The following is a 14,348-nucleotide window of genomic DNA, read 5'->3' as shown; positions in this document are numbered from 1 at the left end:
TCTGAGTCACACCCTTAACTTGACATACTGTCTTTATGATTGATTGGTTATGTACAAGCTATGCTATGCAGATGCAGCATTCAGTGGGCTGAATAAATTTGGTTTGAGCTTTTCTCTGCATCCGTTTCAGTTCATACTCTGTTCACAACCTAACACCTTGCTTCAATGTATTTACTCTAATGCCTAAATGTTCTTATTCATCTTCAGAATTAGAATTACATGAACCTTGTTTTCACATTAAACTAACATAAAGAAAAGGGTGGTGACATGCTCTAATCTTCCCATGCAGTCACATGATGACAAACACAAGCAGTATCTGTAACAGCACCGTTTCTAGACAGACAACAGAGGATGTTCATGATGTTTTGATAAACAGACTATTAGAATTAGAATATATATTATAACAGAGCCTTTCATTAAAAAAAAATCTAAATGAGTTAGAAAGTAATCTTATCCCTATTTTATGCTCCACCTCCACAATTAAAAACACTTGATAAAATGTCAATGTGAACAGATTCAATTTGTGAAATGCACTCATTTGGGATCTGGTGTTACACTAAAAGGGCATTATCCTCTACGGGATCAGTATCCCCCCGTCAGACGGTTGAGCTAACGTAGGCTAATGTGATTAGCATGAAGTCTTATGACAATCAGAAATCAGACATTGCCAAATGGGAACTTTCCTACATCTGAATGCATTCTGGAGAGAGACGGACCATAACTTCACCCACTTCCCCTTCTTCTTGATTCAAAATGTTACATTATTCTCATGACACATTATCTTCACGCATCCTAACAGTGCACTGTGAATGCGCTATCTTTCCTTTCCATTTCGCAAGAAGCTGAAACCAGAGATCCGTATATAATGATGAGATGCTCATGTCTCCGCCCTAACAATGGGGGTCTTAGACTCTACACTGGTTATAAAGCGGATTCATGTGCTTCATTTGAAGGAGTCATTTGGCCACTTTAGTACAGGCCTTATCAAAACATATATGACTATGGGCTAGGCTACATGAGGTGTGATACTAACCTTATAAAAACATATAGGACTATAGGCTACTAACCTTATTAAAACATATAGGACTATGGGCTAGGCTACATGAGGTGTGATACTAACCTTATTAAAACATATAGGACTATGGGCTAGGCTACATGAGGTGTGATACTAACCTTATTAAAACATATAGGACTATGGGCTAGGCTACATGAGGTGTGATACTAACCTTATTAAAACATATAGGACTATGGGCTAGGCTACATGAGGTGTGCAACTGTGAATTGAAAAAGTCGCCAAAAAAAGGCATGCAGTGTTTCTTGCCTTACTGCACACAAGCTGGGCATCATTCACAAGTGGTATTCTAATATTGTCACCCATCAGACTAATCCAGTGGCTGAGGAGAGGAGTGAGGGGCAAATTAATCACTACACACGCACATCCTGTTTGATCACATGTGTCACGCCCTAACCATAGAGAGCCCTCTGGGTTCTCTATGGTGTATAGGTCAGAGCGTGACCAGGGGGGTTTCTAGCTTTTGTATTTCTATGTTGGTGGTTTGTATGGTTCAAAATTAGAGGCAGCTGGTAATCGTTGCCTCTAATTGGGGATCATATTTAGGTAGCCCTTTTTCCCACCTGTGTTTGTGGGATATTGTTTTGTGTGAGTGCATTCAGCACCACGTAGTTCACGTTCGTTGTATGTTTATTGTTTTTTGTTTAAGTTTTCACTGCAAATAAAGATGTGGAACTCAACACACGCTGCACCTTGGTTCGTCCATTATCACGACCGTGGCAACATGATTCATCTAATAAAGTCCCAACATCAGTTTAAAGTACATTTCACAATTTTTTGTCTGTTTATATTGACATCTTATAGAGCACAAAATGAGGGTATGATTATTTAAAACTCATTTCCAGCATTATTTTAGGAAAGTTAACTGAAGAGGCAATGTTTGTAAACCTATATTCTAATTATAATAGTCTGTTTATCAAAACATCATGAACATCCTCTGTTGTCTGTCTAGAAATGATGCAGTTTAAAATACTGCAAGAGAAAACATGGTATGTGTATTTAGACAATTGTATTCAAGACAGCTTCAGTTTCCACCGGAGTATACAGGTTCCAGTACTCTACTAACACTTCACACAACTAATTGTTGTCTAAATTAAAGACCATGATAATATGAATAAGATTTTGATGCTAGGCAGTAATATAACCTGTTAGGGCTAGGGGGCAGTATTGACACGGCTGGATAAAAAACATACCCGATTTAATCTGGTTACCACTCCTACCCAGTAACTAGAATATGCATATACTTATTACATATGGATAGAAAACACCCTAAATTTTCTAAAACTGTTTGAATGGTGTCTGTGAGTATAACAGAACTCAAATGGCAGGTCAAAACCTGAGAGATTCCTTTACAGGAAGTGGCCTGTCTGACCATTTCTGGAACTTCTTTGCCATCTCTATCATTTACTAAGGATCTCTGCTCTAACGTGACACTTCCCACGTCGTCCATAGGCTCTCATAGCCCGGGAAAAAAGAGAATGTCGTCATTCCAGCCCCAGGCTGAAACACATTATCGCCTTTCTCAAGTGGCCCATCAAGAGACACTAGCTTATGCGCGTGACCCCGACCGCCCCCGCCTTTGGGATTTTTTTCCTCTGTTTGCCGAAAAGGAGATTCCCTGTCGGAATATTATCGCTTTTCTACGAGAAAAATGACGTAAAAATTGATTTTAAACAGCGGTTGACATGCTTCGACGCACGGCAATGGAATACTTTGAATTTTATTGTCAGGAATTGCGCCAAGCGCGCACACTTCTTTACTATTTCGGATAGTGTCTGGAACGCATCGAACAAAACGCCGCTATTCGGATATAAGGATGGATTATTTTGGACCAAACCAACATTTGTTATTGAAGTAGACGTCCTGGGTGTGCATTCTGACGAAGACAACAAAAGGTAATGACATTTTTATAATAGTAAATATGATTATGGTGAGTGCTAAACTTGCCGGGTGTCTAAATAGCGAGCCCGTGATGCCTGGGCTATGTACTTAGAATATTGCAAAATGTGCTTTCACCAAAAAGCTATTTTAAAATCGGACATATCGAGTGCATAGAGGAGGTCTGTATCTATAATTCTTAAAATAATTGTTATGCTTTTTGTGAACGTTTATCGTGAGTAATTTAGTAAAATGTTAGCGAATTCCCGTAAGTTTGCGGGGGTATGCTAGTTCTGAACGTCACATGCTAATGTAAAAAGCTGGTTTTTGATATAAATATGAACTTGATTGAACAAAACATGCATGTATTGTATAACATAATGTCCTAGGGTTGTCATCTGATGAAGATCATCAAAGGTGAGTGCTGCATTTAGCTGTCTTCTGGGTTTTGGTGACATTATATGCTGGCTTGAAAAATGGGTGTCTGATTATTTCTGGCTTGGTACTCTGCTGACATAATCTAATGTTTTGCTTTCGTTGTAAAGCCTTTTTGAAATCGGACAGTGTGGTTAGATTAACGAGAGTCTTATCTTTAAATGGCTGTAAAATAGTCATATGTTTGAGAAATTGAAGTAATAGGATTTTGAAGATTTTGAAAATCGCGCCACAGGCTGGCAGTGGCTGTTACGTAGGTGGGACGAATTCGTCCCGCCGGTCCCATAGAGGTTAATGGCGTCAGACCGAGGCTCTGCATCTGTCCTCATGCTCCTAGACCGTAGTGCTGCTTTTGCTACCATCGATCACCACATTCCTTTGGAGAGATTGGAAACCCAAATTGGTCTACACGGACAAGTTCTGGCCTGGTTTCGATCTTATCTGTCGGAAAGATATGTTTGTCTCTGTGGATGGTTTGTCCTCTGACAAATCAACTGTAAATATCGGTGTTCCTCAAGCTCCGTTTTAGGACCACTATTGTTTTCACTATATATTTTACCTCTTGGTGATGTCATTCAGAAACATAATGTTAACTTTCACTGCTATGCGATGAAACCCAGCTGTACATTTCTACATTTAAAAAATAATAATAATTTTACCCCTTTTTTTCTCCCCAATTTCGTGGTATCCAATTGTTAGTAGTTACTGTCTTGTCTCATCGCTGCAACTCCCGTACGGACTCGGGAGAGGCGAAGGTCGAGAGCCATGCGTCCTCCGAAACACAACCCAACCAATCCGCACTGCTTCTTGACACAACGCACATCCAACCAGGAAGCCAGCCGCACCAATGTGTCAGAGGAAACACCGTACACCTAGCGACCTGGTCAGCTTGCACTGCGCCCAGCCCGCCACAGGAGTCACTAGTGCGCGATGAGACAAGGATATCCCTGCCAGCCAAACCCTCCCTAACCCTGACGACGCTGGGCCAATTGTGAGCCGCCCCACGGGCATCCCGGTCACGGCCGGCTCGAACCCAGAGTCTCTAGTGGCACAGCTAGCACTGCGATGCAGTGCCTGAGACCACTGCGCCACCCGGGAGTCACTCAGCTGTACAATTAGATGAAACATGGTGAAGCCCCAAAATTGCCCTCCCCTCGAAGCCTGTGTTTCCGACATAATGAAGTGGATGGGGGCAAATGTTCTACTTTTAAACTCGGACAAACAGATGCTTGTTCTAGGTCCCAAGAAACAAATAGATCTTCTGTTGAATATGACAATTATTCTTGATGGTTGTACAGTCGTCTCAAATAAAAAACTGTGAAGGACCTCGGCATTACTCGGCGTTACTCTGGAGTTGATCTCTGTTGACGAACATATCAAGACTGTTTCAAGGACAGGTTTTTTGCATTTACGTAACATTGCAAAAATCTGAAACTTTCTGTCCAAAAATGATGCAGAAAGATTTATCCATGCTATTGTCACTTCTAGGTTAGACTATTGCAATGCTCTACATTCCGGCTACCCGGATAAAGCACTAAATAAACTTCAGTTAGTGCTAAACACGGCTGCTAGAATCTTGACTAGAACCAAAAAATGTGATCATATTACTCCAGTGCTAGCTCCTCTACACTGGCTTCCTGTTAACTTCTTACATCTAGACGTTCCGCTAGCGGATCACCGCTCCAATATCGAATGATAGGGCGTGGCGCGAAATACAAATACGTCAGAAATGCTATAACTTCAATTTCTCAAACATATGACTATTTTACACCATTTTAAAGACAAGACTCTCCTTTATTTAACCACACTGTCCGATTTAAAAAGGCTTTACAACGAAAGCAAAACATTAGATTATGTCAGCAGAGTACCCAGCCAGAAATAATCAGACACCCATTTTTCAAGCTAGCATATAATGTCACAAAAACCAAAACCAAAGCTAAATGCAGCACTAAGCTTTGATGATCTTTATCAGATGACACTCCTAGGACATTATGTAATACAATACATGCATGTTTTGTTCAATCAAGTTCATATTTATATCAAAAACCAGCTTTTTACATTAGCATGTGACGTTCAGAACTAGCATTCCCACCGAACACTTCCGGTGAATTTACTAAATTACTCACGATAAACGTTCACAAAAACATAACAATTATTTTAAGAATTATAGCTACAGAACTCCTTTATGCAATCGCGGTGTCCGATTTTAAAATAGCTTTTCGGTGAAAGCACATTTTGCAATATTCTGAGTAGTTAGCCCGGCTATCACAGGCTAGCTATTTTGACACCCACCAAGTTTGGTACTCACCAAACTCAGATTTACTATAAGAAAAATTGGATTACCTTTGCTGTTCTTCGTCAGAATGCACTCCCAGGACTTCTACTTCAACAACAAATGTTGGTTTGGTTCCAAATAATCCATAGTTATATCCAAATAGCGGTGTTTTGTTCGTGCGTTCAAGACACTATCCGAAGGGTAACGAAGGGTGATGCGCTGACGCTTATCGTGACAAAAAAAATCATCATTCAATGTTCTGGCGCCTTCTGAGAGCCTAGGGGAGCCTTAGAAAGTGTCACGTTACAGCAGAGATCCTTTGTTTTGGATAGAGATGACAAAGAAGGCCAAGAAATGGTCAGACAGGGTACTTCCTGTACAGAATCTTCTCAGGTTTTGGCCTGCCATTTGAGTTCTGTTATACTCACAGACACCATTCAAACAGTTTTAGAAACTTTGGAGTGTTTTCTATCCAAAGCTACTAATTATATGCATATTCTAGTTTCTGGGCAGGAGTAATAACCAGATTAAATCGGGTATGTTTTTTATCCGGCCTTGAAAATACTGCCCCCTATCCATAACAGGTTTTAAGGCAAAGGCTGATTTCAAGGTTTTACTGCTAACCTACAAAGCATTACATGGGCTTGCTCCTACCTATCTTTCCGATTTGGTCCTGCCGTACTGTTACGCACGCTTCTTGGAAGAGGGAACGCAACACCCTGCTACAACTCAACTCCCCGTTGAGGGAAAGAGATATGGGATTGTAGGTACAGGTAAGGATGACAGAGGCAGAGATTAGTGCCGTTTACAGGGGATTTATTTCGTTCACACGGTAATTTGGGGAAAAGGGGCTGGACGGAACCAAAGCAAAGAAAGTAAAAAATAAAGAGCCCCTTCTCCTACCTTACCTACCTACCCACTACTTACGTAACTCGGACCACCTGGCACACTAACCAAAATAGAGGGGATGGTCTGCACAGGTCTTACCTAGTATGCATAGACATAGTACATACTACAGGTATATGTATGCCCGCAGGCCTCTTGCCTAAGCAATCCCAAGGTGCCTTTCCCTTCCCCCCTGGGAACAAATGAAACAGAATAATACAAACATAAAGTGACCAATTTCACTGTTTTTGATTACAGTATCAAACGTCAGCAGGACCGGCTACAAAATACTTAACAAAAATTTATAAAGACCATCAATGAAACACAGGACATACCAAGAAGCTCTCTCCTAACAAAGGAACACTGTCATTTAAAGCTGCCTAAGGAGTCGGTAATTGCAGACAACTGTATCTTCTAACGAGAGGGCGGGGTCAGAGCTCCAATCTGCAATGGGGCCGACCAATCAGCTGCTTAGAATTTCAGAAAGCCATCCTGAAACACACACATACAAAGAACCTGGGGAACGTAACACGTACATACCTACACGTACGCTACGGTCACAAGACGCAGGCCTCCTTACTGTCCCTAGAATTTCTAAGCAAACAGCTACAGGCAGGGCTTTCTCCTGTAGAGCTCAATTTTTATGGAATGGTCTGCCTATCCATGTGAGAGACGTAGACTCGGTCTTGACCTTTAAGTCTTTATTAAAGACTCATTAATTCAGTAGGTCCTTTGATTGTACTCTGGCCCAGGAGTGTGAAGATGAACGGAAAGGCACTGGAGCAACAAACTGCCCTTGCTGTCTCTGCCTGGCCGGCTCCCCTCTCTCCACTGGGATTCTCTGCCTCTAACCCTATTACAGGGGCTGAGTCACTGGCTTACTGGTGCTCTTCCATGCCGTCCCTAGGAGGGTTGCGTCACTTGAGTGGTTTGAGTCACTGACGTGATCTTCCTGTCCGGGTTGGCAACCCCCCTTGGGTTGTACCGTGGTGGAGATCTTTGTGGGCTATACTCGGCCTTGTCTAAGGATGGTAAGTTGGTGGTTGAAGCTATCCCTCTAGGGGTGTGGGGGCTGTGCTTTGACAAAGTGGGTGGGATTATATCCTGCCAGTTTGGCACTGTCCGGGGGCCCTGTCCGGGGCCACAGTGTCTCCCGACCCCTCCTGTCTCAGCCTCCAGTATTTATGCAGTAGTTTATGTGTCGGGGGCTTGGGTCAGTCTGTTATATCTGGAGTATTTCTCCTGTCTTATCCGGTGCCCTGTATGAATTTATGTATGCTCTCTCTAATTCTCTAATTCTGTCTCTCTTTCTCTCTCTTTCTTTCTCTCTTTCTTTCTCTCTCTCAGAGGACCTGAGCCCTAGGACCATGCCTGAGGACTACCTGGACTGATGACTCCTTGCTGTCTCCAGTCCACCTGGCCATGCTGCTGCTTCAGTTTCAACTGTTCTGCCTGCGGCTATGGAACCCTGACCTGTTCACCGGATGTGCTAGCTGTCCCAGACCTGCTGTTTTCAACTCTCTAGAGACCGCAGGTGCGGTAGAGATACTCTGAATGATCGCCTATGAAATGCCAACTGAAATTTACTCCTGAGGTACTGACCTGTTGCTGGTCATCTTTGAACAATTGAACATCTGGGCCATGTTCTGTTATAATCTCCAACCGGCACAGCCAGAAGAGGGCTGGCCCCTCATAGCCTGGTTCCTCACTAGGTTTCTTCCTAGGTTCTGGCCTTTCTAGGGAGTTTTTCCTAGCCACCGTGCTTCTGCACCTGCATTGCTTGATGTTTGGGGTTTTAGGCTGGGTTTCTGTACAGCACTTTGTGACATCAGCTGATGTAAGAATGGCTTTATAAATACATTTGATTTGATTTGATTTAGATGTACTGTGTATAGACAGCCTGGTCTCATAGACTAGACGCACTGTGTCACTGTGTGTAGACAGCCTGGTCTCATAGACTAGATGCACTGTGTCACTGTGTGTAGACAGCCTGGTCTCATAGACTAGATGTACTGTGTCACTGTGTATAGACAGCCTGGTCTCATAGACTAGATGCACTGTGTCACTGTGTATAGACAGCCTGGTCTCACAGACTAGATGCACTGTGTCACTGTGTGTAGACAGCCTGGTCTCACAGACTAGATGCACTGTGTCACTGTGTGTAGACAGCCTGGTCTCATAGACTAGATGCACTGTGTCACTGTGTATAGACAGCCTGGTCTCATAGACTAGATGCACTGTGTCACTGTGTGTAGACAGCCTGGTCTCATAGTAAATGTAAATCCAGGACACTCAGATAGATTAGTATGATATGTTATGTTTGTATGGTTACATAAGACAGAAGGTTACTTAAAGGTGCAATATGCAGAAATTGCTCTGCCATTTACTGGTTGCTAAAATTCTAATGGTAGGCCTAATTTCAGTTTGTGACAACACAAGCAGTAATTGTGTAGAGAATCATTATACCATATGAACCGCTGTGAAATATATTTTCCATAACCAAAAATATTGTATTTTCATATGTTCGAAGCTGGTGTACAAAACTGACAGTAAGATGCAGAAACGAAACTTAAGAACAGGAAACATAGAAATAGTGCATATAGAACACATCTACAGCTGATTAGACTTGCTTTAAATTAGAAATGAAAGATCTATAACTCAATGTTTCTATGTGAATTTGTTCTGGTCGCCCAAAAAGTTACATATTGCTGGTTGGTAAGGCAACAACATATTGTATGTTTCTAGGCTAAAAGATATGAGGTGCTCCGTGTTCCTGCTGGTAGCAGGCCTCAACCTGGATGTGGGGAAATGTCCTGCCTTGGAGTATGGTTGTATCTATCTTGGAAGTCAGATGACAAACCTGCATGGATTAGCAAGAGAAAACATTGTACGTGTATTTAGACAATTGTAGTCAAGACAGCTTCAGTTTACACCGGAGCATACAGGTTCCAGTACTCTACTAACACTTCACACAACTAATTGTTTTCTAAATTAAAGACCACGATCAGATGAAATAGATTTTGGTGCTAGGCAGTAATATAAACATGCACACAGTCCAGTAAGTTTCCCAAAATCCCCAGTTTTCAAAAATGTCCTGCTTATTCCTTCCCGATACTGTGAATCTCCCAACTGGGTTTTCAAAGAATGTTGGGGAAAGTTACCAGATTTTTGCATCTACCTGGGACAGAACTCACCTACTGTCTGTATAATAGACCGAGCTCCCTAAGTAACAATGAGATGACAACTGGGACCGACCAGGCTCGATTCGACGTAGCAAAATTTGAAATTGTGTTTTTACATTGAATAAAAGTAGAGACACAGAGATAGAAAATGGTGTATCATACATTACAGTTGAGGAACAATGGGAAAGTAATTCTGGCGGGCAGGCAGCTCTGGGGAAAGTAATTCTGGCGGGCAGGCAGCTCTGGGGAAAGTAATTCTGGCGGGCAGGCAGCTCTGGGGAAAGTAATTCTGGCGGGCAGGCAGCTCTGGGGAAAGTAATTCTGGCGGGCAGGCAGCTCTGGGGAAAGTAATTCTGGCGGGCAGGCAGCTCTGGCGAGTCATTTTGTTTTTCCCTGTGGATGCTTTTCATTTTCCAATTAAAAGAATGAGTATCCACATACCCGCTGCGCCTTGGTCCTTCTCTATCCAGTATGACATTTTCAGCGACGAGTACGACATAATCTGTGACAATGTCACCACCCTTTTCTTTATGTTAGTTTAATGTGAAAACAAGGTTAATGTAATTCTAATTCTGAAGATGAATAAGAACATTTAGGCATTAAAGTAAATACATTGAAGCAAGGTGTTAGGTTGTGAACAGAGTATGAACTCAAACAGATGCAGAGAAAAGCTCAAACCAAGTTTATTCAGACCACTGAATGCTGCATCTGCATAGCACAGCTTGTACATAACCAATCAATCATTTATTACAGTATGTCAAGTAAAGGGTGTGACTTCTCAGAAATGTTCATCTGTTTCCCAGAACTGCCTGTTGCGCGGTCGTCAAGCGGCTGGTACCACAATGACAATGGATTCCTGACATAGTTGGAGAGACTTCAACCAGCACCTGCCACCTCTATCTGGGGAACCTGGGAAATAAACCCGAGTACTTTCCCAAATGTACAAAACAACTCATGCTTTTTTTTCAATAACATTTTCCGCAACATTGTTCTGAAATAAATTCTCAGTGAAATGTGAACATTTGATTGATTAATTTAATTTATTGAAAAAGTTTCAAATTCAGTCTGTAAGAGAACAAAATGTGTAAAAATTCAAGGTGTGTGAATACTTTCTGAAGGCATTGTATATGAAATGGGAAGGCCATTGTGCAAACATTGTGCAAACACCTGTAATCTCAGAAATAGCCGTCTGTCTGTCGTGGGTTATCAAACAGTATGCTGTTATTCCTGTTTGAAGACAGGAAAGTGATCCTGAAGATTAAAATAGTGTTCTTCAATTATTTTAATGCCTAATCTTTTACGTGAAGTGTGTAGTGATTTTACAAATACATTTAGCTCTGTCAGGAAACTGAACAGACAGGCAAGATGGAACACGCATCCACACCCGACACACCCACATCCTGTTTGATCACCTGATTAAGCTGATAAATACCCAACAGTACTCCCAAGTGAACAACACGTTATGGAAATTTTTGACATAAACTGGTGTTCAAAGATTATCCTTTTCAGTAGAGTCACATCTAGAACTTATCCGGGCGTTTTAATACAAACATTTGCGGAGTTGGAGCGTGATGAGGGTAAGATTATTTTAAAACTAATTTGGAGAATTTCTTATGAAAGTTAATAACTGAAGAGGTAATGTTTATGTTAACCTATATTCTAATTCTAATAGTCTGTTTATCAAAACATCATGAACATCCTCTGTTGTCTGTCTAGAAACGGTGCTGTTACAGATACTGCTTGTGTTTGTCGTTGTATGATTGAAAATCATTTCACTCACTTCCTCTTTGTGTTTAATGTAAAAACAAGGTTAAACAAATTCTGTTCTGGTTTTTTTATTCATTTTTTTCAGGATAATGAAGATGAAAACCAACATTTTGGCATTAAAGTAAAAGTTGAGGAAAATGTCAAAGAAAAATGTGTCATTATAACAATGAAGTACGGAAAAAAAACAAAAGAAATTCATATTTCTACACTTAGCCTAAAGGAGAAATTCTCGAAAGAGAAGAGAGCCTTATTAGACTTTATAGGTCCTTTTAATGAAAATACTGTATTTAAAAAAATTACTTTCCAAAAACCAAATAACACATTTGAAAGTAACTATGTGATTTACATCACTAGTTTCTATGATTATGTCAACGTAATTGAGTATTTCTGGAAAAATAAGGAAAAAATACAAAATATAACGGACCCAATTTATATAATATCAGGGTGTTATATTTCTTTAATAGATAGGAATGATTTCTACATTAAAACTGAGCTCAGAATTAATGATAACGATATTGAACTTGCAATTCAGGAAGGAAAACTTAATGTATCTGATATTGTAATTAAAGGAAAACATTTAAATCATGTCCCATATAGTACATTAGATAATAAGGTATCGATGAACCTAGATTTCTGTCTTGCTCTCACTGATATAATCTTTGGAAATCAAGAAAAACTTCTTTGTATAAATAATCATTTTAACATCACTGCTTTAGTTGCGGTATTATTTTCAGAGGTAATCAGAAATCCAGAGATGATATTTATTAACCTAATTGCAATGACAATGGATTCCTTAAATACTTGGAAAGACTTCCGCCAGATTATGCCACCTTTAGCTGGGGGAACCTGGGAAAATAAACAGGAGTGCTGTCCCAAATTTATGAAACGACTAAACCTATTTTTTTTCAAAAACATTTTCTGAAACATTTACTGAAATAACTTCTCATTAATTTTCTTTCATTAATTTAATTAACAATGAAACATGTATCATTATGATAATGCAGTACGGTAGACAAAATAAACAAATTACTATGAATATTACTAAACCAAACTTTAACCTGGATTTCTCGAAAGACAGTTGTAAACTCAAATTAGACTTCATAGGTCCTTTTAATGAAAATACTGTATTTAAAAAAATAATAATCCTAAAACAAAATAACATCTTTCAAGAAAGTAACTATGTGATTTACATTAATAGTTTGTATGATTATGTCAACGTAATTGTGTATTTCTGGAAAAATAAGGAAAAAATACAAAATATAACGGACCCGATTTATATAATATCAGGGAGTCATATTTCTTTAATAGATAGGTATGACTTCTATATTAAAACTGAGCTCAGAATTAATGAACACACTATCCCGTATGCTATTCAGGGAGGCAAACTTAATGTATCTGATATTGTAATTAAAGGAAAACATTTAAATCATGTCCCATATAGTACATTAGATAATAAGGTATCGATGAACCTAGATTTCTGTCTTGCTCTCACTGATATAATCTTTGGAAATCAAGAAAAACTTCTTTGTATAAATAATAGTTTTGACATCACTGCTTTAGTTGCGGTATTATTTTCAGAGGTAATCAGAAATCCAGGGATGATATTTATTAACCTAATTGCAATGACAATGGATTCCTTAAATACTTGGAAAGACTTCCGCCAGATTATGCCACCTTTAGTTGGGGGAACCTGGGAAAATAAACAGGAGTACTGTTCCAAATTTATGAAACGACTAAACCTATTTTTTTCAAAAACATTTTCTGAAACATTTTCTGAAATTATTTGAACATGGAAATTCTTTGATTAATTGAATTTATTTTAAAAAGTTGTCCTTCATGGAAGGGGCGGGTGGTGGAGGGTCCAAATAAAACAAAATAAAACATCCCAAAATGTTATAAAATATCAACAAATTCATCTTCATTATCCCCCACGTTGTTCCACCTCCGCTTCTGGGAGGAGCCAGGCGGGGCCACAGAGCGGGTAAGTACAGATTATTCTCCAGTGACACCAATGCCAACGTGATACTACCTCTGCTACACTGAACACATATCCTAGATCTAGAGGAACTTGATTTACAAAAAGCAGAATGTTCTGTAGGTGTTATGATTGGGGTGATGTGTGTTCCAGCTTCCACTGCCAACAAGGAACACAACTGCTTAACAAATTGCTTTGGTGTCAACCATACTTTCCTTCAGTCTAATCCAAATGAACCCAGTTTACCTGTTGTAAATATTTTTTTTATCATAACAAACTGTGTCAAAAGTTTCCTGACATATATTTGAGACTTTAACAGTTGGTATTAAATCAGTTTTTCTGATGTTTTTTGTTTTGTTTGTTCATCATGTTTTGACCTCCAGACTCCCCCCATCTCATCCCACCAACTCTGTCAGTCCACCAGGCCCCACAATGCAGCCTCCACACCACTGCAGTAACAGCCATATCTTCCCATCACAAAGCTTCAGTACTGTCTCAATGTGTTGTAAGTCCTGTACAGCACTTGGTATTCATCACTGTTGAGACAATGTTACAGCTGATAACATGTAATGACATTTCCAACCTAATCAACCCCCTCTGATTCTTCTCATTCAGGAAGTACCATCCAGGATCCTGTGGCAACGTCAATGTGAAACAGCATTGACCCGTGATCACCACCAACCAGGGCTCCACAGCGGTATCCTTGGACACCCAGTGAATCCAGAGAGAGCACACCAGGCAGCATTGAGCACTTTGATGAGATTGGCTGTTCAGCAGGAAGATTCATCTGGCTACACAGAAGGGATGATGGCTCTGACCAATAAAATTCTATTTTTGAAACTATATAACTGAATAAACTATGATTTAACTAAAAACATA

At 40.1% G+C, this 14,348-nt stretch overlaps 1 long non-coding RNA gene across 2 annotated transcripts; it reads left to right on the top strand.

Annotated features, from left to right (window-relative positions):
• Positions 1-11,075: 11,075 nt before the first annotated feature.
• Positions 11,076-14,348, top strand: LOC123724011 (uncharacterized). 2 transcript variants are annotated; one of them, XR_006762814.1, is made up of 4 exons: positions 11,076-11,304; positions 11,580-13,475; positions 13,886-13,974; positions 14,085-14,348. It is a non-coding gene; the product is annotated as an uncharacterized lncRNA (long non-coding RNA). The 2 variants fall into 2 exon arrangements; XR_006762813.1 differs by having other exon boundaries at positions 13,853-13,974.

Source organism: Salmo salar, unplaced genomic scaffold, assembly GCF_905237065.1.
Source record: "Salmo salar unplaced genomic scaffold, Ssal_v3.1, whole genome shotgun sequence".
NCBI lineage: Eukaryota > Metazoa > Chordata > Actinopteri > Salmoniformes > Salmonidae > Salmo > Salmo salar.
The sequence above is the reverse complement of the archived record's forward strand: the minus strand, read 5'-3'. Positions and strand labels throughout refer to the sequence as shown.